The sequence below is a fragment of the Arvicanthis niloticus genome, chromosome 13, assembly GCF_011762505.2.
Source record: "Arvicanthis niloticus isolate mArvNil1 chromosome 13, mArvNil1.pat.X, whole genome shotgun sequence".
NCBI lineage: Eukaryota > Metazoa > Chordata > Mammalia > Rodentia > Muridae > Arvicanthis > Arvicanthis niloticus.
Genome location: NC_047670.1, coordinates 5,022,350 through 5,048,516, shown reverse-complemented (window position 1 = coordinate 5,048,516; position 26,167 = coordinate 5,022,350).

Below are 26,167 nucleotides of genomic sequence, written 5' to 3'. Positions count from 1 at the left end.
TATGTTTGACATTTCTTTAAAAAAGCAGAGATAGAATGTTCCAGCTATTCCACTCCTGAGCATAAACTCAGAGAATTCTATGATGAGATATTTGCATCTCTGTGCTTATTGCTCTTTTATTAATTACAGCAAACAATCACAGTCAATGTCATTGTACATCAACTGATAAATGAATAATGAAAATTTTTATATGTATAAAATGAAATACTATTCACATCTAAAGATAATGAAGTTTATAAAAAAAAAATCAAGGAATTGGACCTTGTATATAAAGCAACATTACAGGAAGAAACTGTGTGTTCTTTCACATATATAATGTCTAGTCAAACACACACACGTGCGTGCTTGCACACACACACACACACACACACACACACACACAGTTGTACATGTGAGTATGTTATATCAAGAAAAGAAAGAAAAGCTAAATGTTGGGGGAATCAGAAGGAGTAAATTCAGGCAACAGACATGAGTTATGGAAAAGAATGTAAAGATTACTATTTTTTTAGTTCAGTTTGTTAATGGATTTTGTTATTGTTGTTGTTATTGTTTTGGTAATGTACGAGTGCATAAAATAAACGATACTGAAAAGGTAAATTTTAGTGTAAAGCTCCACAACTTCTATTTTAAATGCCAGTTCTAATTGTTTATTCATTTACTGTATTGTCTTCTGTCTTTTAAACTGCATCTTAAATCTCATCACACCATTTGAATTAATATCTTTACTTTAATTCTATACTTTGTTTTATAGTTATAGATAAGAAAATGTAATTTCTAGTATCCCAGTAGCCTTTGCTATGAATTCATCTTCTTAAAATCTCTCACAAGATAGTAAAATTCACTTTGTGGCTGAAGAGATGTCTCAGTGATTAAGACATTTCACTAGATTCTCCTGACACCTCTCAGACCACCTTTCTCTGACTTGTAGATCATGAATTATATTGGTAAGCTTCCTTTACCCAACCTATCTTCCTTGGCTTCTGAGCCCTCTGGGACAAGCCTAGCTGCCCTGAGCAGCCTGCTCTTCTATGGGGTCTTCCATTCTCCTGCCAACTCTCTATCTACCTTCATCAAACTGCAGCTCCTGAACCATACAGACCTGTGTCTCCTGAAACATATAGACGTACAGATCCAGAATCATGTAGCCCAAGGATACCCATCAGAGGCCTGCAGCACAAATACCATCCAAGTTAAACCCCTATCCCCAACATTTACTACAACAGAAACATCCAAGGACCAAAGCAATATCTATCCACAAATCTAGCCCTAGAAAATACTAGAAGGAAAACTCCAAACACAGGAGGATAGCAACATCTAAGAAAACACAAGAAATAAGTAATTCCATATGAGTAAGACCAAAGGAAACACACACACACACACACACACACACACACACACACACACACACCACATCACCAATGTTGAAATAATAGGAAATAACAATACTGGTCATTAATATTTCCCAACACCAATGGACTTAATTCCCAAATAAAAAGACATAGGCTAACAGAATGAATGTGAAAACAAGATCCATCAAGTTTCTTGCAAACACACACACACACACACACACACACACACACACACACACACACCAGCAATAAAGATAGACATTACCTTAGATTAAAGCATTCAAAAAAAGGTTTACCAATCTGATAGACTCAAGCTAGCTGGAGTAGCCATTCTAGTATATAATAAAATAGACTCTCAATCAAAATCAATCAAAAGACACAGGGAAGGATACTTCATACTCATGAAAATATCAGTCTACTAGGAAGACACCTCAATTATGAACATCTATGCCTCAAACATAAAGGTACACACATTTGTCAAAAATATATTGCTGCCAGGTGGTGGTGGTGCATGCCTTTAATCCCAGCACTTGGGAGGCAGAGGCAGGCAGATTTCTGAGTTGGAGGCCAGCCTAGTCTACAGAGTTAGTATCAGGACAGCCAGGACTACACAGAGAAACCCTGTCTCAAAAAACCTCAAAAAACCACATATATATATATATATATATATATATATATATATATATATATATATATATATATATTTGCTAAAGCTCAAATCATACATTGAGCCAAATACATTAATAGTGGGCTTCTTCAACACCCAACTCTTACCAATGAACAGGTCATCCAGACAAAAACTAAACAGAGAAATAAAGAAACTAATGGGCATTATGACTCAAATGGACCTAACACACATCTATAGAATATTTTCCTCAAATATAAAAGAATATACCTTCATCTCAGCCCTTATGTATCCTTCTCCAATATTGATCATATATTCAGTGACAAAGCAAACTTCAACAGAGACAAGAAGATTGAAATAATACCTGGTGTCTTATCAGACCTCCATGGATTAAAGCTGGAGTCCAACAACAGAATCAACAGAAAGCCTACATACCCATGGAAATTGCAATACTCTCTACTTTATGATCTCTGGGTCAGGGAAGAAATAAAGAAAGAAGTTAAAGACTGTAGAATTCAATAAAAATGAAATCAGGATATACCAAAATTTATGAGATACTATGAAAACAGTGCTAAGAGAAAACTCTATAGCACTAAATGCCTCAATAATGAAATTAGAAAATTCTCATACCATCAATATAAACTTACACCTGATAGCTGTAGCAAAAAAAGAAGCAAGTACATCAAAGAGGAATAATCAAAAACAGGGCTGGATTCAACCAGTTGGAAAGAAAGAAAACAATACAAAGAAAGAAACCAAAAACTAGTTCTTTGAGAAAATCAACCAGGTATCAAACCATCAGCCAAAGTACCAAAAAGGCAGGAAGACTGTATCCAAGTAAAATATATCAGAAATTAAAAGGGAGACAGTAACTTCTCAAATGATCATTAGGTCTTACTTCAAAAGCCGTTATTCCTCAAAACTGGGAAATCTAAATGAAATGGATGATTTTTTTTTTTTTTTTATAGATTCCAATGACCAAAGTTAAATCAACGTGAAGTAAAGAATTTACATTTTTATAACCCCAAACAAATAGGAGTAATCATTAAAAGTCCACAAAAAATTCACAAAACAACAAAAATAACAACTAAATAAATCCCAAAAGCCTCAACTCCTGAGAGTTTTAGCACAGAATTCTGCCAGACATTCAAAGAGCTAACCCTGTTATTATTCCTCAAACTATTCTACAAAACAGGAACATTGCTAAAATCATTCTATGAGGCCACAGTCACTTTGATACCTAAATCATCAAAGACACCACAGGAAAGAGAATTTCAGTCCAATATTATTTATCAACATTGATGCAATAATAATAAATACTCAGAAAACCAATCCAGGAAACACATCATAAACATTGTCTCCATGATCAAGTAGGCTTCATCCCAGGTATGCAGGGGTGCTTCCATGTATGAAAATCTATCAATGTAATTAATCTTCCATGAAAACAAACTGAAAGAAACAAGTGACATCAGCATATCATTAGATGCTGGAGAAGCCTTTGTCAAATGTCTAACATCCATTCATGTTAAAAGTTTTGGAGAGATCAAGAATATAAGGCAAATACCTCAAAAACAATAAAGGCAATATACAGCAAGCAAATAGCCAACATCCAATTAAATGGGGAGAAATTTAAAGAAATTCCACTAAAACTACGTATAAGAAAAGGCTGTCCACTCCCTATCTCTTTATTAGAGTATTCAAAAAAATCAGTATCCCTCCTTTATACAAACAATAACCAGCCTAAGAAATAAATTACGGAAACAACAACCTTCAGAACAACCACAAATAATATTTAATATCTTGGTGTAACTCTGACCAACAAGAGAAAGACATGTATGACAATAATAAACTTCATGCCTCTGAACAAAGAAATTGAAGAAATAATCAGAAGACGGAAAGATCTCCTATGCACATGGATAGGTAGGTTTAACATTGTGAAAATGGTCATTTTATCCAAAGCAATCTACTAATTCATTGCAGTTTTCATTAAAATTTCAACACAATTTTTTACAGCCTTGAAACAACAATTCTAAAATTTGTATTGAAAACACACACACACACACACACACACACACACACACACACACACACACACACACACACACCAGGTATCCAAAACAGTCTTTTGCAATAAGAGAACTTCTGGAGGTATCACCATTCCTTATTTCAAGGAGTAAGATAGCAATAGTAATTAAAAACTGCGTGGAACTGGATTAGAAACAGAAAATCCAGGAAATTCAGGACAATCTCCCTTATGAGTATTGATTCAAAAATACTCAATAAAATTCTTCCAAACCAAATCCAAGAATACATCAAAATGATTGTTCATTAAGATCAAGTAGGCTTCATCCCAGGGATGCAGGCATGGTTCAATATACAAAAATTCAAAAAAACCCAGAGGAGGCTGGACTTCCAGGAGTTATAGCATGCCCAGGTATGGGCTCATGAAAGGGATCTTGGGTTTTGGTAGAAGCACTGGCTGGAAGTAGCCTGGAGACCCTGTAAGGGATGGGCATCTATTCCACCAAGCTCCCAGAATCCAGGCTCCTAACGCCTGTGCCATTCAGTCACATAGAATGGAGCTCCCCCTGCCCCCAAGTGGTTTACCTATACAGGTAGAGAGCATGACTACAGGCTTCAGCCTCAAGAGATTTCCATATTAATGAGTTACCTAAAGGCTAGGGCTCATATCTAATTAAGTGACCCTCCTCCCCTTCTCCTTCCCTATTTAAGTCAGGTACCCCTGGCTTAAGTGGGGGGAGGGGGGGAAGGTGTACATCCAGCTTCAACTACCATCCTCTATGAAAATAAAGCCATTTTGGAACCACGGACTTCTTTGTGTCTTTTGGGGCCCGCTGTGGAAAAGGTCTCAACAGCCACACAAACAAAAAATTATTTGATTTTATTTGATATTAGAATGGGGACCATTTGCTTAGAAAATTGTTTTACAGCCTTTTATTCTGAGGTACTGTCTGTATTTGTCACTGAGGTGTGTTTCCTGTATGCAGCAAAATTTTGGGTCTTTTTTACATATCCAGTCTGTTAGTCTTTGTCTTTTTATTAGGGAATTGAGTTCATTGATGTTAAGAGATATTAAGGAGAAGTGATTGTTGCTTCCTGTTATTTTTGTTATTAGAGGTAGAGGTATGTTTGTGTGGCTGTCTTCTTTTGGGTTTGTTTGAAGAAGATTACTTTCTTACTTTTTCTAGGGTATAATGTCCCTCCTTTTGTTGGTGGTTTCCCTCTATTACCCTATGTAGGGCTGGATTTGTGGAAAGATATTGTGTAAATTTGGTTTTGTCATGGAATATCTTCTCCATTTATGGTAATTGAGAGTTTTGCTATGTATAGTAACCTGGGCTGACATTTGTGTTCTCTTAGGGTTTGAATGACATCTGTCCAGGATCTTCTGGCTTTTATAGTCTCTGGTGAGAAGTCTGGTATAATTTTGATAGGTCTGCCTTTATAAGTTACTTAACATTTTTCTCTTACTGCTTTTAGTATTCTTTGTTTTGTGCATTTGGTGTTTTGATATTATGTAATGGGGTAAATTTTTTTTCTGATCTAGTCTATTTGGAGTTCTGTAGGGTTCATGTATGTTCATAGGCATCTATTTCTTTAGGTTAGGGAAGTTTTCTTCTATAATTTTGTTGAAGATATTTACTGGCTTTTTAAGTTGGGAATCTTCGCATTCTTCTATATCTATTATCCTTAAGTTTGGTCTTCTCATTGTGTCCTGGATTTCCTAGATGTTTTGGGTTAAGAGTTTTTTGTAGTTTGTATTTTCTTTGACATTTGTGTCAATATTTTTTATCATATCTTCTGCACTTGAGAGTCTCTCGTTCATCTCTTGTATTCTGTTGGTGATGCTTGCATCTGTGATTCCTGGATTTTCTATCTCCAGGGTAGTCTCCCTTTGAGATTTCTTTATTGTTCCTACTTTCATTTTATGTCCTGAATTGTTTTATTCAATTCCTTTACCTGTTTTGTTGTGGTTTTTTGTAATTCTTTAAGGGATTTTTGTGTTTCCTCTTTAAGGGCTTCTACCTGTTTCTATGTGTTCTCCTGTATTTCTTTGAGGAAGTTATTTATGTCCTTCTTAAAGTCCTCTATCATTATCATTAGAAGTGCTTGCCTTTTGCTATCTGGTTATTTCTAGTGCTACCTTCACTCACTATCTTTGACTGGGGCCTGGCTGTCTGGTTATCTTGGCTGTGTCAGAACTCCACAGAGTCCAGCTATCTATGTAATCCTGTGATCCTGAGATCCTGGCTTTAATAGCTCCTTGGAATCATGCTGTATTTGGAATCCCGATCCTGGTGTGCTCAAGCTTCTGAGATCCTGAGATCCTGTGATCCTATTATTCTATGTTCCGGGTACAGGTTCAGACTGGAAGTGTCCCAAGTCACTGGCCTGTGGTCCCTGTGGGTCCCTGTGGGTCCCAAATTACTCAATGTTTGGGAGGGGAAGGTTGTGGCCTATTCACCCACACTCTTGTACATTTTTTAACTCCTAGGTGTCCAGCCTCCTCTGGGTTTTGGGAGGATTGGGTGCAGAGCTGTTGCCTTAGGACTGCTCCAAGCACAGGCACAGACAGGAAGGGTCCTATGCCACTGGCCTTGACAAAGTTCCTGGATTGCTGAGGGTCCCAAATTACACCCTGTTTGGGGGAGGGGGGTGCATTGTAACTTACTCACCTATACTTTGTGGGCATGTTAGTCAAGCTATTTTCTAGGCTTTTGAGTTGGGAATTTATATCTTATTCTATTCTTATTAATCTTGCGCTTGTTTTTTTTCACAGTGTCCCAAATTTTCTGGATGTTTAATATGAGAAAAGTTTTTGATTCTGCATTTTCTTTGAACAATGTATCCATTTCTTCTATTGTATTGTTTATATCTGAGCTCCTCTTGTACTTCTTATAGTCTATTGTTGGTGCTTGTTTCTGTAGTTTCTGTTGTCTTTTGTAGGTTTTCCATCTCCAGTATTTTGTCAGCCTGTCTTTTTTTTTAATAACTTTTATTTTTATTTTTAGGTCTTGAACAGTTTTACTAAGTTCCTTCACCTGTTTGATTGTGTTTTTCTGTACGTATGTCATGAATTTATTAATTTCCTCTTTAAAGGCCTCTATCATCTTTATATTTCTTTATATTGTGCTTCAGGTATGTTAGAATATCTAGGGCTTGCTGTTGTAGGACATCTGAGTACTAGTTTATCCATACTGCCCTGGCTATTGTTAATTGTGCCTTATACTTCCCATTATCCTTCTTTTTGTCCCTGGTATTTGCTGGTGGTCATTAATGACTTCAAGTGGCAGTTCATCTCTAGGGATGCAGAAAGAGCTGGTGGTCCCTGATGACTGCAGTCCTTCAGAACTGCAGGTAGAGATGTCCACCAGAAGATGGAGTGCAGAGGAAATGGTGCAGACCTCAGGGCTATTGGGCTTGTCACAGGACCCAGAGGGCAGGGGATTGGGGTGTGGAAATCTCAGCAGGTTGTTTCAGGCGGAAGCATGCCTCCAGTAATTCAGGAAGATTTGTGTCCAGGAAAATGAAGTGTAGAGGGAACAGAGCAGAACTCATGCTTTTTTTCAAACTAAACAAATTTTTTGTCTGATATTTTGATGTCATTATACTCTGTAGCCTTATCTCGTCTCAAATTCATTCTGCAGCCAGACTTGCTTTGAACTTTTAATTCTCATCATTCATTACACTGAATGCCAAGATTATACCTATTTGCCTCTATGCTTGACTTATGTGTTTCTTTGAAACTTGTATGATATTATTGTACATGATGACTGGTTCCATTTTGAAATTTTCTATCTGTATCAGATACTGTGATCATATTCACACCAGTTACAATCTCTTGTTCCTCCTTCTCAACTAGTCTCCCTCTTATTCCATATGAGGTGACTGATAACATTGCCACCATCTTTTTACAAATGTAGAAAACTTCAAATGACAGATGTAAAGTGTCTTCTGCCAGGCAGACCACAAATACAATTAAAAGACTTGGCTTAAGGAGGCTTGGCCTTCAAGCCAGCTCAAGGCTGCTTGGTTGTCCTTAAAAATGTTTGTGGTGGCAGGGCACCTTTTACTTATGAGTATTTGTAAATTTTTTCTAAAGTATTTCCCTTTTTTGAGATTATAATATAATTCCTTCATCTCTACCTGTTCTGTTCTTCCTCCAAGCTTCTTGTTATGTTTCAAATTCAAGTAATTTTTTTCATTAATTGTCATTACATTCATATATGTATACAGAAAATATGTATTTACATATTTTCCTAAATACATGTATTTATTGTATGTATGTAAAATATGTATTTACATATTTTTCTAAATATGTAAATACAACATGCTTAGTTTTCATGTTTATTTTCAGGGTCGACAATTTGGAACTAAATAAAGAATTGGTGTGTTTTTTCCTAATGAAGACTTTTCTCAGCACTTCTTATTTGTAATCGTGTGTGTGTGTGTGTGTGTGTGTGAGTGTGTGTGCGTGTTTGTGTGTGTTTAGGGTTAAGACCATGTGGACTGGGCTTTCTCTTGGCCACATCTTTGAAAGATAATGTTCACCTAAAGTCATCATGATAATCCCATGGTTATACTGTTAGACAATAGACCTTGGTCTGATTTGGCTGGCATCTTCAATTAGAAGACAGGAAAAATGCATAGAGAAAAACAGAAAGCAGACATAGGAGCATAGGGGAAGATAACAGTCCTTGAAAACAGAGGCAAACAGTGGAGTACATCTACAAGCCAAGAATATAAACCAGAAGCCTGAAGTAGGAAAGTAGATATTTCCCCTACATCCATAGCACTGCCACCATAAAGAATGTGCATCCACATACATAGCACTACCAGCATACAGGCTCTACATCTACATCCACAGCATTGCAAACACACACAGACACTGCATCTACATCCACAGCATTGCAGACACACACAGACACTGCATCTACATCCACAGCATTGCAGACACACACAGACACTGCATCTACACCCACAGCATTGCAGACACACAGACACTGCATCTACATCTACAACATTGCAGACACACACAGACACTGCATCTACATCTACAACATTGCAGACACACACAGACACTGCATCTACATCTACAACATTGCAGACACACAGACACTGCATCTACATCTACAACATTGCAAACACACACAGACACTGCATCTACATCCACAAAATTGCAGACACACAGACACTGCATCTACATCTACAACATTGCAGACCCACACAGACACTGCATCTACATTCACAGCATTGCAAACACACACAGACACTGTATCTACATCCACAGCATTGCAGACACACACAGACACTGCATCTACATCCACAGCATTGCAGACACACACAGACACTGCATCTACATCCACAGCATTGCAGACACACACAGACACTGCATCTACATCCACAGCATTGCAAACACACACAGACACTGCATCTACATCCACAAAATTGCAGACACACAGACACTGCATCTACATCTACAACATTGCAGACCCACACAGACACTGCATCTACATTCACAGCATTGCAAACACACACAGACACTGTATCTACATCTACAATATTGAAGACACACACAGACACTGCATCTACATCTACAACATTGCAGACACACAGACACTGCATCTACATCTACAACATTGCAGACACACACAGACACTGCATCTACATCCACAGCATTGCAGACACACACAGACACTGCATCTACATCTACAACATTGCGGACACACACAGACACTGCATCTACATCCACAGCATTGCAAACACACACAGATACTGCATCTACATCTACAACATTGCAGACCCACACAGACACTGCATCTACATCCACAGCATTGCAGACACACACAGACACTGCATCTACATCCACAGCATTGCAGACACACAGACACTTCTTCTACTTCTGCATACAGCATGTGCATCTACATCTGTAACACTGCCAGCACCTTGATTGTGCCTTGATACACTGGAGCTGTGATCATATAAGTTCCTGGTTTTTTAAAACTGGGTTAGGTCATTTCTTTTTTCAGTCTTGGAAAATCAGTACACATACTGATAACCAGAAAACTGAAGAAGATAAATTTGAAAAAATAAGATTAATTCTCAAAAATAGCCCAAAGTTTATTGTGGGAGATTCTGAAAATGCTTTAGTCAGCTAAGGAATGATCTAAATGTGGCAAGAGGGGAATCTGATTTAACATGACTAGTCATTAGCTGAGCTGGTTCAAGTTGGTAGTGTCTGGCACTGGGCATGTTATATTTATTTTATTTATAAGCATTTAAGCATAGTACAATTTTTGAATAAAGTTTTTTGGTAGCAACTATCCTGATACCATGTGCACAATCAAGCTTAAGGCAGCTTAAGGAACCAGGGGAGGATCAATGCTCATGATACAGGTAAAGGGAATGAGAGTCTGGGATAACCACAATAGTCTGGGGGCTCAGGTATAAACTGTCCTTACAGATTGCAATGGGTCCCAGTTTTATTAAAATAGTCACTTTCAGCATTCTTGGTGGAAAACAGGTATATACACCCTTTACATTGAAGAACCAAACTTAACAGTGCTTAACATTTCTGATTTCCCTAGTGCTTATATATGAGCACAACAATTCTATGTCCTCTACAATCTAAGCAAAGGCCTTGAGACTTTTAAAGTTATCTTAATTTTTTACACACTTGAACCCCCAATACACATTTTTTAAAAATTAATTTTTATTGGATATTTTTATATTTCAGATGCAAAAATACACATTTGAAATTAGAAATACTACAGTAAGACACCATAGCATTTGTTTAGATAGTATCTACATTCACTGTCTATGTCTCTCTCCAGGAAAGACTTCATTGTAAATATTACACTGTTGTTGATAATTTTATTGTTGCAATTCCCATTAAGCATATAAAATACTTTTTAGAATTATACAGCAGAATAACTGGATTGTTTATTTTTTATAGTTTTATTGTTCAAAATAGGCTGTGAGAAAATTTGTGTGGGCCTCAATATGAACAAGGATATTTTCTGGCTGGGTTTTTTATGGATAATAAAATAGTCTCAGGTATACTACACTTAATAATCTAAGATAGATGTTGGCAAGCCTGTTATAGCTTCTTTTTTGTGATAACATATCGATTATTTTTTTTCTAGTACTGGAGATAAGATATGCCAGGGTCCATCACAAACAAGCAAGCGCAATAGGGCTAGAAAATGCTAAAGAAAAATTAATGAAAAGCTTCAATCAATAGAATAAGAACAGATTGCACAATTCTGTTTTTCAAAAAATGATTCGACACAATCCCATTCTAAATTTAGAATGCTTTGTGAAAATTGCAATATTGATTTTAAAAATTGTTAGAAAATGTGAATGACCTATCAGAAGATTCAGATTGATTTTTAGCCTTTTTAATAAGCTAAAGAAGTAAATTATATGTTGGCAAAAATAAAGAAAACAGATAACTTGATTTGATTAGATAATATGAAGATAATTAAAATATATAATTAAAAATTATATATTTAAAACAGTTTAAATACAATATATTATGATCACATTCTTTTTTTTCCCCCTCAAATTTGTAAGGCAACAATGAAAATACATTTAAAAACTAAGTTTGCATTACATTTGAAACTGTATTTAAAGGATGAGGGAGCCAAAGTAAAACTTCATATTCTATGCAATTTAAAAGTTAAAAATTGCCAGATAGTGAGCAAACATGCTTTTAATTCTAGGACTTGAGAGGCAGTGGCAGGTAGATTGTCTGAGTTAGGGGACTTCCTGGTGTACAAACTGAGTTCCAGGACAGGCAGGATTCAAAAAAAAAACCAAAAACCTACACCACCAACAAAAAAACCCCAGAAAACACAAAAAGCCAAACATACACACACACACACACACACACACAAACACACACACACACACAAACCCACAAGAAAAAAACACATGGAAAACAAAAGGAGAAGTTAATTTAACTTGTTGAATCCATGAATCTTACTATGAAAATATAAAGCAACCATCTGCTGCCAGAAGAGAAGATTCTGTGGTGTCAGTTGGGCTAGGCACTGATCTATCTCCATTGACATTTTTTTTTTGTTTTTTTTTTTTTGTTTGTTTGTTTGATTTTTGTTCTGTTTGCTGGTCATGTTTTGTTCATCCCTAGGTCTTTTTGTTATTCAACTTAAAGTTACAGGCCATCCAAACAACGTTTGGTATGGGCTCTCTCTCTCTTCAGCATATCTCTCAACAAGCATTGGTTTACATGTCACAAAACTACTATCTTCTGATTATATTGCCACATATTTTATAATTAATGCTAAACAATATTAAAACTTATAGTGTGCTTTATGTATAGAAAATAGAAATCAATTTAAAAAACTACCTAATAAAAACTTGTGGTTGAAGCAGAAGTAGCACCTGCCCCCAGCATATGCGTAGACACACACACACACACATACACACACATACACACACACACACACACACACACACACACACACAGAGTAAACTTGATGTGAAGCTCACAATTGATGTGAAGCTCAAACCCCCATTTCTCCCAAAAAATTTTGCAATAAAACTCCACTTAATTTCATTATTTTCTTTGACTTTGTATTTTGCATATCAGAGTATAAATTGGACTTAAAGTATGAAATCTTTAAGCACTTTAACTTCATAATTGTCTTTTATTTATAGTCAACATCTGGTTATATCTCTGGTTGATCTCATAAATTTCACCTAAGTGGTGTCATTGCCTGGCTGTTTAATAATGTTCTCAATATAATCTCTGAATCATTATTCCTGGTCAGTTATCTGTAGTTCACCTGGACAAATTTACATGCATTTTTATATTGACCACACAGATAATGTGATATTCTCCCAGTTTATCCATGTAATTTAGGAATAGTCAAACAGAAATTTTGACACACAAACAACAAAAAACTGAACTAAAGCATTTTAAGCTAGTCATTGATTCTAGCTTAGTTAGTTAGTTAGTTAGTTAGTTATTTTTGAAACACTGGGATTTGTGTGTGTGTGTGTGTGTGTGTGTGTGTGTGTGTGTGTGTTGCCTGGCTGTCCTGAAACTCACTCTGTAGACCACGCTGGCCTTTAACTCACAGAGATCCACCTAATTCTGCCTGCCAAGTGCTGGGATTAAAGGTACATATGTAGCAGAGGACTTCCTTTTCTGGCCTCAGTGGAAGGGGATGCACTTGGTTCTGTGGAGGCTTGATGCCCCATAGAAGGGGGATGTTAGAGGGGTGAGGTGGGTGGGAGAGAAACCTATTAGAGGTAAAGGAGAGGGTTGATGGGATCTGGGGTTTATGGAGGGGACTAGGAAGGGAGACAAACTTTGAAATATAAGTAAATAAAATCATTAAGACAAATAAAAGTTATTATGAAAAGGGTTTTTTAAAAGGTATGTGGCAACACTGGCCAGCAACTCTAGTTTCTTAAGTCAAATTTAGTATTATTATCCATCAGAATTAAAAACTGACTAGAATAAAAAATGCAAGAATTTTCTGGGTGGTGAAAAGAGAAAAGAGAATACACTTTTTTTTCTATGTGAGTGATTTTACTTTAATAGTTTAATATGTCTGTTTATAGAGTAGGTCTAAATATTAAATATGCATAGCTGATTGCACATTTGAAAATTTTCTAAAAATATATATGGTTATAAGAATATTATATTGAAATTTTGCTATGCTGAACCATTTTATTATTACATCTTTTCCCCAATATTGGAGGTTTTATCATATAATCATTAAAGTTGAATGAACTCATGAATTTGTGAAAAAATACAATAATCTTTAGTGGAATTAAAAAGTTGAAGTTGTGACACTTATATAAAAAATTGGACACAATCAAATATTGGATAGGTTTTTGAGACAGCTGGAATAGCAATTTATTACTTGTAACAAGACAATACTGAAGACATTTTTAGAGATTTATTTAAAATATTGTCCTTGTATCTCATCAGTGAACCAGCAGTTCTATTTTACATATTTTTCTTAGACAAATAAAACATTCCAAAAAAAATTGTACTCTTGAGCCGGGAGGTGGTGGCTCATGCCTTTATTCCCAGCACTTGGGAGGCACAGGCAGGCGGATTTCTGAGTTGAGGCCAGCCTGATCTACAGAGTGAGTTCCAGGACAGCCAGTACTACACAGAGAAACCCTGTCTCAAAAAAAACCAAAAAACAAAAAAAAATTGTACTCTTATTCACAATAATATATACAGGAAAAGCTGCTAATAGGAGATTTAGATAAATGTGTATTTTAGAATACTCAAAAATAACATCAAATAACGAATTGCTAACATAAGACAATAACATGAGTTAAGCCCAAAATTATCACACTGGGTCAAAATAGTCAGATCCATGATAATTTATCTTGTTAAATTCCATTTTTACTCCTAACATAACCAGAACTTCTTTGCATGGTGGAGAACATAAAGCAATGCTGTTAATTCTGTGCAAGAACTGACTAGAATGAAAAATACAAGACTTTTCTGGGTGGTGAAAAAAGAAAATAAAATACACTTTTTTTCTATGTAAGTGATTTTAATTTATTGCAATTTACACAAGTTTTAAAGTCTCTTAGTCAACTGCAAAACAAATAATTTGTTCTCAAGAAGGAGTTATGAAAAATAATGTGCATAATATTTTTATATAAGGCTGATCTAAGTTGAGCAGCATTAACAAATTTATTATTATTGTTTTAAATCAACAGACTTTATAATTTATTTATGATTTTTTTGTCTATAAAGGGTCATGCGTTTAATGTCTCTCAATTAATTTTCTCAAATAAACCATTTAAATAATATTTAGAGATTTGTACAATAAGAGATGAGGTTGGTACAGTGTATTATAGCAATGAAAAAATAAGCAAAAAATTTCACTCATACTCATACTCTAAAATGTGATGTTAATGAGTCTCTGAAATAAAAGAGATAATATTTTGTTTGTGTAGAGATTATAATACAAATTTATGATACAGAAAATTTGAGAAGCAGTGTTTAGTATATATTTCTAGAATCTGCCTGTTACTACTACATTTTACCTGAGACTTTCTGTTGAAATACAGATTACCTAATGAGATCAATCAGCCATTAAAGACTAGGCTTACAACTAAAAATATAAAAGAATACACTCTTTATTAGTTCTGTGGGCTTGGTTAATGGAAAAAAAGTTTACTAAGAAGAACAGATAAAAATTTATATTTAATGATTAAAAATATAACTCAATATTATAAGATATAAAATATAAAACAGCATAATCATCATGTTTGTTTTTATTAAAATGCAATATTTGAGTCAAGAGTATGATTTAATAACTGTAGAGAGTAAGAAAACTAGTTATATTCCTGTATTCTTAGCTGAAGAAATCTATTATTAAACTAACTGATGTGCCCTAGGAGTGGGCCCTATGCATTCATCCAAATGCGCAGCCAGTCACTCAGTAATCTAAAATATAATGTAACTACCCTCAAGATAAAACTGAGTTTCTACCTTTTTCTTTCCATTTTTTTTAATTTTACATTTCAGCAATATATTGGCATAATTTTACTATTTTCTCTCTTCTCCACTTCTAGTGTTTAACTTCTAACTCTCAAAGTCATGATCTCTTCTTTAAGTAGTATTGTTACTCATACTATCACACACCTACACATACACACACACTCAAAACACACACACACATACACACAAACAATCAAAAAACAACTTCCTGAGTTAATTTAAACTTAATATTATGTGTATTTGTTTGGGATTAGATAACCTATCAGAGGCTTTATCGCCAAAGAAAAATGATCTGACCCTTTCTCTCAGCAGATGTTGATTGTATGTATCTTTCACCTATACAATAGGTCCTTGTAGAATTTTCCCTATTCAGATGAACATATGAACTACTGTGGTCATTACACAGATACTGATTATCCCAAAGATAATAATAGCAGTGTTGTACAATTGTGTACCTTTCGTAGTGGAACATACTTTGCTTTATAGCCTTACAGGTTGGTTAGATTATTGATTATCTTTTTTTTCTGTTGTTTCATTCTTAAGACAAACCTAGAGCTCTGGAAATCTTTCCACTTCATCTCTGCAGATGGTTGTTCCAATTCTGCTATTCAAGATTTTATTAATTTCTTTTATATATATCTAAAATAAATATTTAACAAGTTTATTAAAATATGTATACATAAACATGTATGTATGTGTGTATGTATGTATGTATGTATGTAAATATGTTGGCTAAATTCTGGACATGTCCATATAGATATTACAGGATTAGAGTTATGTTTTTTGTACTTGTACATTATATTCAGTCAGTACAGAGCCTTCAGCACAGCCAGAATCAGCTCCTAAATAAGGTACATAAGAACTTAAATAATAATGGTTCCCTGTTGTTTAGAAAGCCTCCTGAATATGACCAGTGGGTAACATTAGGTCTTAAGTAACAACCATGCTTCTGCATTTAGAAAATAAATCAGGATTTCAAAGAATCGTGTCCATACAAGCATACTGTGATTAAAATTAAGTGAAATTAAATGTATTCCTCATGAATATAAATCAGATGTGTATGTGTGTGTGAGTGTGTGTGTGTATGTGTGTGTGTGTGTGTGTGTGGTAGTCTTTAGAAAATAAGCAATTATTGGAACAACAAAGTGAAGTATATTTTTTTGTGATACCATTCATCCAAGAAATATTCTGGTCACTCTCTACCTTAAGGTTTTATAATCTAAAGTACTTGCTGTTTTCCACTGAAAATAATATAGAGGTCAGTTATATTGAATACAAGTCTCATTTACATTAATTATTGTTTGTTGGTTAAGCTAAGCCAAATAGAGATTTTCCAGGACTTAACTCTTTAAATGTACACATATATATTGCACATGAAATGTTTTTAAATAATTCTTCAGTTTATGGACCATTTGCTCCTAGTTCAAGTTTGCATGTGACCATTACTATTTTGTCTTTTCAAAATGATAGCAATCTATAAAGAATATGCAAAAACCACATAAAATAATGTCAGTTAATAGAGGCAAACTTAAATGCCTTTCCTAACAACATGCCTTTGAATGTTGTATTGTCCACATGTTGGGCATTGAACAAAAAACCTATGAAGCTCATAAGAATAAGATTGCCTTTTGAAGCATCAGCAATTCTTGGGCTTGAGCAGTAGTTTTGTTGTAGTTTGCTCTGTAGCTAACAAAAATGGATTCACAAAAGGAAAAACTCCATTTTCGAAATATTGCAGAGATGAACTTTGTTCAACAAAATAATAGCCAGTATAGATTGAAGGCTATGATAGACTCCATATTTGTCTTTATTTGGTGAAATTGATTTCTAGTGGGCATCCAGTCACAATAAGTTCCTTGGAATACGCCAAAAACAAACCCAATTTCTTCAGAAAACTGACCAAAGTGTGTAATGTAAGACAGAAGCCCAAGTTAGATTATTTTTATTTTAAACTACACAATATCAAAAATCCGCAGTGAAATTTAGTAAATCTAAACATATTTTTGTGTGTGAGTATTGTTTTTGTATTGAAAACTATCAATGAAAGTAACATTTAGTACCTCAGCTTCCAAAAATATTAGGACCTCCTCTTCTTCATAAATTAGTAATTTGGTATGAAAAATCCACTTGGTTTAGAATCATATCCTTCATATCTTGATTATATGATTTTCAAAAACCACAATATTATCATTTCTATAAGAAGCTTTGAATTTTTTCAAGCAAATCCTTAATAGGAATTTTTCCGTTTCCCATTTTAACATAGGTTTTCCATTTTTACTTTATGCTTTTCTGTAAAAGTAACTTTTAACTGCCAGATATAAGTGTTGACTTGAAGGCTTACTGTTGAATAATGTCAATCTTTCTAGTCCTTTCTCAACTAGTGTGCTGGGTCACTTCAGGTGTTCTCACTCAAACTTCTCTCCAAGCTGACCAATTCAAACTGGATTCTCTTGTCTTCTGACTGAATTGCTCTGCTTGGCTTCAAACTGACTCTAACAGTCTAGTCTAAACTTTTGACTCCTTCTCATTCTTTGGCTTGTTCTGTCTTTTACTTGCAATCTGTCTCTGTAAAACTGTCCCTCATCATCATCATCATTATTATTCTGCCTCCCTCCCTCCCCCTCTCTGTTTCTCTCCCTCTCTCCCCATGTGTGTGTGTGTGTGTGTCTGTGTGTGTTTGTTTGCCACAATCTTAAGTCCACCCTGTCTTGTTTGTTCTCATGAGAACAGCATATTCTATCTCTGCCATACTCTGAAAAAAAAAAGAGTTGAGAGAAAGTAGGTTGAGAAGAGTAGAAAGAGTAGATCAGTATTGCAGACAGTATTTACAATACTCTCATGAGAATGAGTTAGCATAAATATGTATTCACAAAAAACCAAGTGCTTGTGAGGATGTGAAGACAGAAGGACATTTATTCATGTTTGGTAGGAATGATAATCAGTGACTTTAAAACAAGAAGACAATATGACCAGGCTGAATCATTCCTGGGTACACACCTCTATGGCCCTTCACAGAGGTGCTGAAAACAGATATATAGGTAACATTATATGGACTGAACAGGTTATATTTATAAATTACACATATGCTTACAATAAAAATTAATAGAAAAAAGGTCATAAATTTGAAGGATAGCAGTTAGGGATTTATTGGGGGATTTGGAGAGAGAAAAGGGAAGAAAGAAATGTACTAACTATAGTCTTAAAATTTTAAACAATATGTAAAAACTGGTCTTTATAGATTTTTAAAGAAAGGAGATACCACTTGAACTTTCTGTTTAATGGAGAACTATCTAGGAATTTTGCATCTTATTGTCTTTATCAGACATGATGGATATTAAAAGTCTGGTGACTGCTATATCAGAACAATGTGGGTTCTCATAGCAACAACTCCTTTCTAGAATGTGATGGTTTCATGGCAAGCATTAGTTGTCTATGATCTTCTTTCAGCAGTCAGTAAGCATTGCTACCTGTTGCCTTTCTAGGGGATCAGGTTGAACTGATCAATTTTAATTTGTCTGATACAATTGCTGTCTCCAAGGCTTACAGCCTCAATCCACTAATCTAGACCTAGTCCTGAAAGTTCTAGCCTCTACAATCTCATCTAGGCCTACAATGTTTTTAGCCTCTGAAACTTACTGCTGAATAAATTTACCTCTTCCTAGTTCTTTTTGAACTCTGGCTGTCTGGTTCAACTCTGCTGTTGTGGCTAAAACTCCTTTTTAAGTTGACTGATTCAATCTATCTTCTTGGTCTACTTGCTATGTGTCTTCTCAAACTAACTCTGGTAAAGTGTTCTAATCTTCTGGCTCCTAATTCTGTCTCTACCTGTGTCTAGCTTGTTCTCTCTTTAACCTGTCTAAGTAAAACTCTCACTGTAAAACTGCCTTCTTTTTTTTTCCTCTTTTCTCTCTGTATTGCTCTGTCTTGAGTAGCTTCCCTTTCTTCCCTGTTAACAGGAAAACTGGACATATATAATTCTGTCACATCTTTCTCTGATTTTTCACTCTGTCTACCACTCAGTTAGACATCACTGTCAAACAGGAGTGCTGCCTTAGACAAACTAACTTTACCTTTATTATTTGGGATTTTAAAGGTGTGTGCTAAGGGCTGAGCCACACCACAACTAGAAACTGCTACTTTCAGTAAATAACATTTCGTTAGGTTCACAATGTTATCAAGTATCCTGCAACAACTTTGACCTCTTGATTATGCTTTCCTACCCCTCCGGGATCACTTCCAGCAACATGGAAGAATAGAGTGACTGTAGAGCCTTGAAGACATAAAACTCTTGGTTGTCCTCTTTCCCCCCATTTCTTTCTCCTTACCAGAAACGTCATCAGCATTGTTAGTGGTAACTGTTGGGATCAGTTCTCTCAGCCTTACCGGAACTACTTCTCATCTTGTTTCCACCCCTTCTTTTCATGATGTTACCCAGTCAGTAGTGGCAAGACGCTGTAAGGAATTTGATCTTCAGTCTTGTCCTGCAGTCCTGTCCAGTAGGTCCTGAGCTAACCTAGGCCATACCTGCCCTCTGATAAAGTGGCTTTCTGCTAAGCTGAGGATAAAACCAGACATCTTTCACAGTGGCTAATGCTTCCTAAAGATCCTCGTCTATTTCCTGAACCTACCTTTCTGAAATTTCTTTAATAGGCATGCCTTCTGGACTTTCTTAATGAAAGGACTGAAGACTGAATATATGAACCAACTTCTTTTTATTTAGTAGTCATTTAAAGAATCCATGTGTGCACTTTTAAGATGTATTCATAGAGCCTCTGCTGTCTTTATGGATAGTCCATCATTTTATAGGTTCTTGTACTATGTCACATTTTGTCTGCTTTCAATGGTGGGTTGTTTCTTATATTACTTCCTCAACAAAGCACTGCCTAACACTTTTCTCTCAGACTGTGTTCTGAAAGAGATCCAAGATTGTAATTTATCTCTATCTTTCCTCATTTGCTAAATGTTTAATAATTGCATCTTGTCTAATTCCATTTATTTTTCTGTAGCAGGTATGCAAACTCCATACTGAAGGATATTGTTTGTATTGTTCCACATGATATTAATGCTTAGTGCACTGCAACCCTTATTTTAAAAATGAAAAAACTTAAAGCAACACAGACCTCAACAGATTTTCAGTGCATATGTGTTTTCCCCCTCCTCCTCCATGTAAGAAATATATTCCATGCTAAACTAATGTTTTTGGCCACAAATTGTAATATACATAAACACACACACATACATAATATTTTGGAAAAAAAATTTGAATGGATTTTACTTTTGTTTGACTAATCCAACCTTCATTCATCTTTCAGCAACTGTTTCATTAATAAGGTCATGTTATGCAATTATAGAATACATATAACCCTCATGTCATTTCTGTTTCTTTTCTACTACTTCTAATGAGTTATTCAAATTATTAACATAAATTTTTTAACAGCATTATAAGTAATTGCTATTACATATTATATATTACATATTATATATTATATATATATTACTTATATATAACTTACTTCATATAATGAATGTGCAGAAGTTACGTTTTTATAAGGAGCCCAACAGTAAAATATTTAAGGTCACATAAGGTACAGTTTAGACTTTATACGTTTAAGAAGCATATTAATAAAAAATCTTACATTATACCTAATACTTCTTTTTATAAATACATTATTGGGTTGAAGAAATATCTATTTGGCTCAGTGATTAAAAGCAATTAATTCAGTGGCTTCTGATCTACAGGCACCTGGCACAAAGTTGGTATACAGAAATACATGTGAGAAAAACATTTATACTCATAAAGAAATATGAAAACAATAAACAATGTATTTATTTAATATATATGGGTACTTTATCTGCATGTATATCTATGAACAACATACATGCCTGCTGCCTATGATACTGGAAAATGTCACTGTAATCAATTCTCTAAGACTAAGTTCATAGAAAGTTGTGATTTGACTTGTAGGTTCTGGCAGTTGAACATATGTCTTGCAAGAAGAGCACTCAGTGCTCTTTAAACACTGAGCCATCTTTCTATCCCCTACATTTCTTTTATAGGTTGGTTATGCCCAGTTATATATCTATTCTTGACATTTAAAATATTAATTAATAACATGTTGGTATTATGGTGAAGAGAAGTAAATTTAAATTTTATTAGTTTCTATAAAATTGTCCCCTAAAATCATCATGTGCTTTTAATATTGAAGCAATACTGAAGAAATAATTTTTATTGCTTCTTTGGCACTATCATGCAAAAATAAATTACTTTTTCAGTGTTTTAACTTGCAGTTCCTTTATCACTAATAATGCAGATATTTGTTGTGAATAGTAAGTTATAAACTATTGCCATGGGGTACTTTTAAATTGCTAAGAGTTCTAAACGTTGCATAAATTAACTCACTTTTCTCAACTCTTCTAGAGAGTTGTTATTCTTTCTTCAATTTAAAAATGTATAAACTGTGCCTAGTCAGTAGGTCAACACAACACTATGGGACCCAGGACGTCTGGGCCATGCTCTTATGCATTCTACTCGAGCAGCATCCACAGCTGTGAGGAAATACTTCTTACATTTCAATTCTGTTCCATTTTTATTATTTATAATTTTAATAAAATAAAAACTCTATCATTAAAACTACAGAGGATAGCATTTTAATAGTTAATTTTGTATTTAAGGACTTTCTTTGCTCATACCACAGGCATGTTATTATATTGTTTTATACAATTATTGCTTCACAAGAGAATACAAACAAGTTAGTACATAAAAGATCAAGCTTTCTGTTTCTTTTTCCAGGTAATGTATAATTTTTATCATTGCTATGTTAGGGTCAAATAATCATTTGTAAATAACATCTCTGAATATTCAGTTTGTAGGGTGTTGGAAATTACTCAGAAACAGAACTTTGCAAAATAAATATAGGATATTTTGAAGATAAATACATACTTCTGTGTCTCCATATTCTAACTTAAAGAAACAATATTTATACATCATTAAATCTGTAATCATTGATGGAAATTTTAGGGTCACTTTAAAAGTATAAAAGATGGAGTACAGAGCTAAACAGAGAGTGCCCAACTGAAGAAACTCAAATGGCTGAGAAACACTTAATGTTCAAGACCCTTGGTCATCAGAGAAATGCAAATCAAAACAACACTGAGATTCCACCTCACACCAGTCAGAACATCTAAGATCAAAAACTCAGGTTACAACAGATTCTAGAGAGGATGTGGAGAAAGAGGAACAATCCTCCATTGTTGGTAAGATTGCAAACCAGTACAACCACTCTGGAAATCAGTGTGGCACTTCCTCAGAAAATTGGAAATAGTTTTCCATGAGGACCCAGCTATACTACTCCTGGGCTTCAACATATAACAAGGACACATGCTCCACTATGTTCATAGCAGCCTTATTTTATAATAGCCAGAAGCTGGAAATAACCCAGATGTCCTTCAATAGAGGGATGATACAAAAAAATGTGGTACGTTTACACAATGGAGTACTACTCAGCTATTAAAAACAATGATTTCATAAAATTTGCCAGCAAATGGACAGAACTTGAAAATATCATCCTGAGAGAGGTAATTCAGTCACAAAAGAACACACAGGGTATGTACTCCTTGATAAGTGGATATTGTTAAAAAAGAAGTTTAGAATACCCAAGATACAACCCACAGACTACATGAAATGCAAGAAGAAAGGGTATCACACCAAAGTGTAGATGTTACAGTCCTACTCAGTAGGGGCAAGATAATTATCTCTGGGAAGTAGAGGAAGAAAGAGATCTGGAGAAGGGGGAAAGGGGGCCCCGTTCAGATGTGGGAGGAGATGGGGGAGAAGTACAAAGGGTCAGGGATTTAAAAGTAGGTATGTAGCAGTGGGATAGGGCAAACTGGGGGTAGTCACTAGAAAGTCCCAGATGCCAGGGACCTAAGGTGACTGATGGAAAGGCCATCCAAAGACTGCCCTACCTAGAGATACATCCCATCTGCTGACACCAAACCCAGACACTATTGCTGATGCCAAGAAGTGCTTATTATAGGAGCCTGGTATAGTTGTTCTCTGAGAGGCTCTGCCACAGCTGTACCAATACAAATGCGGATGTACACAGCCAGACATTAGACTGAGTGTGGGGACCCCAATGGAAAAATTAGGGCAAGGACTGTAGGAGCTGAAGGGGTTTGCAACCTCATAGGAAGAACAAAAATATCAACCGGATTCCCCACAGTTCCCATGGTCTAAAGCACGAAGGAAGGAGTACACAGGAGATACCCCTGGCTCCATATGGATATGTATCAGAAGATTGCCTTATCTGGCATCACTTAGAGGGAATCTGGTTGGTCCTGTGGAGGCTTGATGACTCAAGATAGGACAACACCAGGGTGCTGAGGCAGGAGTGGGTGGGTGGGTGGACAGCACTCTTATAGAAGCAGGGGGAGGGAGGAGGGGAGAAGAGGCTTGTGGAGGGGAAACTGGGAAGGGGGATAACATTTGAAATGTAAATAAATAAAATAACCCCTAAAAAAGAAAAAAGATATGCATGTATAAATATATATTAAAAAAGAATATCTCAATAAATCCCAGTCTTAAAGAAAGTTAAATGTGATAGTGATCTTCAGTTGTTGGGGGCCGACTTTTAGCAGAAAGCGGCGATCAGCTTTGCAGCCATCTTGAGCCATATACCCTGACATGAGACTTGGATTACAATAGCCTACAGCTGAGCACACTCCGATAATCTTGGTTTAGATACCTTGAGATTAAAGGTGCGTGAGATTAAAGGTGTGTGACTTAAGAGTATGACTTAGAAGTATAGAGATCAGAGTTAGAGACAAGACCTAAGTGCATGATTAAAGGTGTAACTTAGAGACGTGGCTTAGAATTGAGACATATAAAAGGCAGAGACAGAACAGATCAGAATTCAGACTGAGATCAGACTATAGAGGGAGAATCAGACAGGAGACACTTAGAGGAAGAGAGACTGAAGAATAAACGGGATTGAATCACACCCTGTCTGGTCTCCATTCTTTGAGTCCGTCCTCACCTTCGCTCTTGCTGAACCCCGACCCGCAGACCAGAGCAGCAGCTTGGGCTGGGATACAGTGGCCGCCCAAACGTGGGTCGGCCTGGGCCTCAACATTTTGCCTGGGCTGCAACAACATTTATTTTGGCCGCCCCAATGTGGGGCTAGTGTGGACCCCAACATTATTTTGGCGCCCAAACAGGGACTCGAGCTTGGGCCTCAACATTCAGTCATTCTACAAATTAGAAATGCCACAGTGAATGAATCAGTTACTTATTAATATGTTTTCTTGTACTCAACTTACAGTAGCATTCTGAAAGATGAGCTTTATAATCCCCAATGTTTATACAATTTCAGGAGTTCTGTTTTGGAAAAGTAGACAGAAACAAACTTAAGCACAAAAGGCAATCATATCAAATTTCTCTTCACAATCTTGCCACAGCCATTGCTTTCCTGAGTCATCTCTCTATACCATCTGACTTGTTTTCTCCATCGTGCCAGAACTTTCTTGTCTGGAACAAGTTAAACTCCATCAGAAGTTGTTCATGGTCTCAACTGTTCATGTAAAGTTTCATTTCTTCCATATGCTTCCCTAAGTTTTACTTTTTAAAATACCCTGAATCAGTGCATTATATATTTCAGAATATACTTTGTGGTGATACTTATGATAAAGATGTCTCCTGGTATATGTTAAATTCAATATAGTTTTTATTGGTTTTTGTGTGCATAATGAAAGCCTAAATTAGTGCTTTGAAATAAATTATGCATTGCTATCAATTAAAATCTGTAGCTCTTACAAAATCTTTAACATCAAACCAATACTGGTAGCTAACTGCTGCATGTTGTTACTTCTAAAATCGACCTAGCAAGTATAATCAACAACTGTTCATAGGACATTACTGTCACTCACACTCTGTTCAAGAAAAAGCACAATTCCTTTGGACACAAATCACCAGAGAAGCTATTTAGTAGCACTTCTCTGTATTAACATATTAATGTAAATTTGAATGATAATACAATTTAGGATCAGAATGTAACAATTCTATAAAGAGAAGCTTGGTAAAACCATTAATAATGTGATAGCAATTGCTTGCTGTGAATTTTACTTATTCTAAAAGCATACGACATAGATACCCTCTAGGTTAGACATGTGTATATTAATGGTCATTTGAATTAGACGCATTGCTGCACCTCTCCATTACGACAGGTAACTGAGAAATGACACACATTTTTAAAGACTCTTCTTTTTTTTTGTTGTTTTTTGTTTTGAAGACAGGGTTTCTCTGTGTGGTTCCCTGGCTATCCTGGAACTCACTCTGTAGACCAGGCTGGCCTCGAACTCAGAATCCACCTGCCTCTGCCTCCCAAGTGCTGGGATTAAAGGCGTGTGCCACCACTGCCCAGCAAGACTTTTCTTTAAGTGTGCTGAAATCTAAGATGAGACTGAACTATCAAAAAAAAAAAGTGCTTACTTGGAAATTTATCAAAATAGCTCTGCTATGATGCCTTGTTCTTTTGGCCTTTGTGTCAGGGGGAAGAGTCAGGCTGTCTAGTTACCCAAGAAGTACAAATTCACAGGAGAACAAATTGTAAATTTACAGATAATTAGCATTCTATTGTTGTGCTAAATGTAATGCATCATTAATCCCAA